General features: G+C 38.2%; 1 pseudogene; it reads right to left on the reverse strand.

Moving 5' to 3' along the window:
- The window catches only part of LOC130216588 (uncharacterized), a 59,113-nt pseudogene extending 53,371 nt beyond the window's left edge, over positions 1 to 5,742 (reverse strand).
- Positions 5,743 to 6,000: the final 258 nt, after the last annotated feature.

A 6,000-nucleotide genomic window follows, 5' to 3' on the forward strand; every position in this document is an offset into this window, starting at 1 on the left:
GCCAGGAGGAGCTGATTAAACTAGGTCAAGCCACGCTTTTTCTGTTATCCTGGCAATACCCCTCAGATCTATTCAATAACTTTACTATAGTAAGGTTCAAAAACACTATGTAAATCCATGTAATCCATGTACCATGTAAATCTCGGGTTGACAAATCCAAACAAAACCAACCAGGGGCCTGTTCCATATACTAAGCTTAGAGAACAAGCCAAGCTTATTTTGGTAAGTCAGGCTAATTAATGACAGATTCTGATTCATAAATCAAACTTATGAGAGTTCAAACTCAGTAACTCTGGCAGCTTATTCTGGGAAACTAGCCTGGTCTGGAGCAGGCTAACTGTCAGGCTTAGTCTTAGTTCATGCTTACTCAGAGTAACGTTAACATTCTCCATCCGGGAATCTGATGCCATATTATTTCACTGAACTGTTTAATAGTCATTAAAAGATTATAGTCACTTAACAGTAAAACACACGTTGGGACTCCTGCTGAAGGCTCTGCAGTCCTAATAAAAACAACAACCAAAATAAACAGGATTATTTAAATGACAATATTTGGAATTGAATTGTAAGTTGATGTGCAGTAATGACACACTAAAGCGAAACTGTTTGTTGTAAAAAATCCAAAGTGCCTTTTACACAATGCTGTACATTAATCTGATGTAAAATCATCAGAAATATATATATATATATATATATATATATATATATATATATATATATATATATATATATATATATATATATATAAATTATATATATATATATATATATATAAATTATATATATATATTATATAACGTCCAACAGGAGCAGAGCAGTCTTACCTATTTCTCTTTTTCTTACCTTTTTGACTTTCTACACAACCATATTTTCAGGTTACTTGTTGCCTGCTTTAAAAAACAAAAACAAATAAACAAACAAATAAATAGAGATCACACACACACACACACACACGCACACGCACACGCACACACACAAAATAAGACAATATTTGATCACAATACAAATCACATGTTTTATACTTGCCTCCGTTTTTCCTATGCTGGCAATAGTAAATCCCAAAACCCACTGCAATCAGCAGCAGAACACCAGCACCAGCACATATTCCTTATATAACACCTGCAGACAAACCCGAATCTGTAACAGATAAAACAGACAGACATTACTGTGAGTGAATCTGACAGTGTGTTTGACATATTTATACATTAAAGGTCCAAAATGAAGATCCTAAACAATCATTGCTTTACCATTTTCAGAATATCTCCATACTGACATAAGCTACTTTGAGGGGTATAATAGGGTATATGCCGAAGTATGCTAATAGGACTTTTATATTATATTAAAGTATATTAAATATTATTGACTAATATATAAGTGTTAATATGATTTATTTACAATACAGTTTGTACAGTAATATTTTCTGTCTTTTAGTAGACATATTATATGAGAGACTTGCTTTGTTTACCAAATAAGTGGATTTAGATGGATTTGCAAGTTCAAAAACTATTACTTTTTATTTCATATATTAAGTTTTTAGTTATGATACTCCCAAAATAATTCCACATAAATCCGCAGCTTTTTTACTAAATTCTCAGCAGAAATAGCAAGAAACAGCTTTCCCCGCCCCCTTGGTCAAGTTAACTGTATTTTCTATATACAGTAGTGCCAGATTACAACTTCTTTTAATAAACAAGCTAAATGGCATATGTGACATCTTATTTACACAATGGCATTTCACATAAAAGTTTAAAATGACAAGAGGAAATGATGAGGGAATTTTCATTTCTGGGTGAACTTTAATAGATAGAAAATAACTAAACGAGTCTCTGAATGCCACTGTTAAAACAGCAAACAAACAAATAAAAGTGGCATAAAAAAGTGTGAAGGGAATTTAATTAATTGATACTGAATAACTCACCGCTGACAGACACAAACAATGTGTTAGTGTCTCCCATGTTGCTCATTTTTATTAAGACTATGTCACATGAGGACTTTCGGCCTTTCAGGACATGGGTGGTTCCATTGCTATCTCTTTTGATGATCTCTGCTTCATTTCGTCCAGTGTGTTCAAGCTGTGATGTGTGTGATGGTCAGAGATCCAGTCTCATAGTTCACCTCCAGCCAGTCTCTGAATCTCCCGCCTTCACCATCATACAGACAGCACCTACTGGCATCTCTATCAATCCAAGCAATTTGGATGTCATTAAAATACCACAGGATCCAGTCATGTTGTTCTTTGGTCACACCAGTGTGCAGAGTGACAGAATCGCCAACCTTCCTTGAGACTGACTCCGGTGCATCACTACAGACCCCTGAAGACACAAATAAACAGCTGCATTATTTTTGGGAGGTCATGAAATCAACTGAAGTTGAAATGTTGCTAATACTGACAAAAATGTCGACACAAAAGACAGGGATAAAGGTTTTTCTGAAACTTGAAAAGTTTAAATGCTGATTTGTTGCAAAGATCTTAACCCTGTGTGTCAATCAAGGAATTTTTACACCTTCTTGCTGTGAGGCGACAGCGCTATCCACTGCGCCATCGTGCTGCCCGCATAGTCCTACATAGTCCTACATAGAACCCCTTTGGGTGGATAACCCCATGTTACTATGGTTGAACACAAAAAAGATATTTTGAATAATGCTGGAAACCTGTAACCATCATCTTACATAGTATTTGTTATTCCAATTATGCAAGTCAGTGGTTATTGGTTTCCAACATTATTCAAAGTATTTTTTTATGCTCAACCAAAGACAGAAATCTAAATCAAAAGTCAATGCAGGTGATTGTATATGTGGCAATTTGTGGGACTCCTGCCTCATGATCTCTCAAAGTGTATAAATCACTGTTTCCCGACCCAGTTCCTGGAGGCACACCAACAGTACATATTTTGGATGTCTCCCTTATCTGACCCATTACCTTCAGGTTTTGGAGTCACTTCTGATGTTCTGATGAGGTGATTCAGGTGTGTTTGATTAGGGAGAGGTTAAAAATGTGTACTGTTGGTGTGCCTTCAGGAACAGGCTTGGGAAACACTGGTATAAATGATGACCCAATATGAATTTTTCATTTGTCATGAATCGCAAGACCCCACTTAATTTTGTATAAACCTTATTTTTAAATGTTTTTTACTCTCTTTTGTATTATCTTGTGTGTGCAACTAATTCTGAAAGCATGCATAGAGATAGTGGGCCCTATCATACATCCGGCGCAATGTGGCGCAATGCACAATGTAATTATTGTTTGCTGGTTTCAGCTCGACGCAGGAGTCGTTTTGATGTTTTGCACCACGCTGTTTAAATAGCAAATGCATTTGCGCTCATATGTGTGCCCATAGACGTTCTGGTCTGGAAAGGAGATGTGTTAAGGCACATTGTTGGCGCGCTGCTATTTATTATATATATAAGTATTATTTATTATATGCATATTTATATTTGTTTTGATAAAAACAAGCTTAGATTTGTCCATCTGTCAGGTTTTGGACCATTTGGGGCACTGCATGTGTATTTGGATATAACTCAGTTTTTTTTAACACACTTTGTTATTATTGTTCATTTATTAGTTTGCTGGAAATTAGAACTGAATTCAGAAATAGTTTTGAAATAAATCTTTGCGCTTAATAAATGAAATTAATTATATAGGCTAATGGATGTCTGTGCATACAACACCTTTCCCTATCCACGATAGTGAAAGTGAAAGTAAAGAATGAGGAGGCTCATTCTCTTGCTGCAGATGCTCTGTTTAACTGTTTTCTCTCTAGTGAAGCGTTCAGTTTTTCCACTTACAATGTCTGCCATGTAAATAGCAAATGCGCCATGGCGTGACGCAACTGACTCTTAAAGGGAATGGGAGATGAGACTCTGATTGGTTTATTCTCAAAATACAGCCATAACTCCTTAAGAGAATAAGCTCAACCCTGTTGCCGCAGTGCAAAGTGGATTTTTCCATCCTTAAAATAGCAAAAGTGGATTCAGACACGCACTAATGCTTTTGCGGTCTGGACTTTGTGCCTAGATCGTCAAAATAGAGCCCAGTATGTGTACAGTGAATGAACAAAAAAATTAAAAAATTGACATTTTAATAAACGTTTACGAAAGAAAATCTGAGCACTCAAGCTTGGGATGCTCTGTAATGGTCTGGAAATTTAAAAGTACATTTTAATTGCACAGGAACATGCTTGTTCATTGCAGTCTGACATTAAAACAAAGCCTTTGCAAATTAAATTCTTGCTTTTATGAAAACTCAAAATATTTAGCAAATTTATTGTGGCTTGTCAAAACATCCACATTGTTGTCTATTACCAGTTCCAGTATGGGTAAAAGCAGAAAAGGAGAAAGGCATTGTAAAACCAGAGAGCATAAAAAAGGCTCCATTCTAACCCAATTAGAAACATCTGTGCTTTATTTCAGTCATACTTTTTTTCTGTAAAAATCAGGATACTGTGAAATAAACATTAGTTAATAAGTTTTAAACTGGTTTAGAATATAGTACAAAAACAAAGATAAATATGTCCTCAAGTTGTTACATGCTTTGGTACAAGTAAACAGGCTACATGTGTCACGCCACTTAGACAGAGAGGATCCAAATGCAAGTATTTAATGAACTGATGAAAGAATGTAACAAAGAATACCACTGGATGTTCTGGATACATGAAAGATCAAGTATAAAAGAGAGCCACAGGCCACAACCAAGACATCAAACGGACAGCGAAAGAGACTGGGGAACAACGGGCTGGAACAAGGACAAACAACGGACTGATAACCAGAACATACCACAGGCAGAATAAATAATCAGCCAAATAAGGTTCAGCTGGAGGATGATTAAGTCAGCTGATGACATCAGCTGATTCTATAGCACGCTGTCCACACAAGAAGGTAAACAAACACACACCCTTGCACACGACAACACACATGGCATAACACATAACATACAGGAGGAACATACAGATCTATAAACCGTGACAACATGACCATACATGCACAAAACAAATATTATTTCATCTCAGCAGTAAGGGCATCTGGACAACATGGCCCTCCTTCTCCTAGGATTCAGCACCACTGTAATTCTGCACTTCTGAATGAAGACTCTTGTCTCCACTAATTACATACCCCCCTCACCCCACATCCCGAGGGAGTATACTCCAAGCGGAATACTCCAGAGGGAAGACGTGTGGACAATAGATGGGGCAAGACAAAAGCAGATGGAAAAATGGAGGAGAGACAGAGAGGGAGGACCAGGCCTGTACAGTTTATGCTTTACTTTTGCTTTCAGTCTGGCGGCAGTCTTCGTTAGGAGGTGCCATCTGTTTATTTAATTTTTTCAATAATAAATTATTTAAAACTTTGTTGGATCTCTGCCTCCTTCCCGATGGTCAGCAACTTCATTACAGTGGTTTTGTCGCATCCTAGGAGAAGGAGGGACAAGTTGTCCAGATGCCCTTGCTGCTGAGGGGGAGAGCGAGTGTTTAGGAGTTAACTCGAGTGGAAGAGAAGCCCGTTCCTCTACTGTAGGGTGCTAGGGTGGCTAAAGCCTGGCAAAGGAGCGGTCTGCCTGCTGCCGTCTCCCTGCATGAGAAGGAACAGAGGACACCGGGCTCATAACCAGTAGGGAAAGAACCAGGAGCCATTCCAGCAAAGGCTGGGGGAGTCGCTGCCATCTGCCATGAAGCCCAAGCCTTCTACCATCCACTGAAGTGGGAGCAGAGCAGGAGACCATGGCATTCCACCATCTGGAGGAGCCATCGCCGAACAACAGAAGACAGAAGGGTGGATAGATTCCTTCATAGGGCTCCCAGCACATCATCGTCAGATCTCTCAGCCGGTTGTGGACCGAGTGGAGACGTGTTTGGTGAACTGAACCCCAATTTTTTTTCGTTTCCTTCTCTCCCCTCTTTTTGTCTCTTCTGCCTCTACTCATTTTCCATCTCCTTTTCTCTCGCCCTGTTTTTCTCAGGTCTCACAAGTGTTGTGATTCTCCTTCATTGGACTAGCTGCATCTGT

The sequence above is a fragment of the Danio aesculapii genome, chromosome 22 (assembly GCF_903798145.1).
Source record: "Danio aesculapii chromosome 22, fDanAes4.1, whole genome shotgun sequence".
Taxonomy (NCBI): Eukaryota; Metazoa; Chordata; class Actinopteri; order Cypriniformes; family Danionidae; genus Danio; species Danio aesculapii.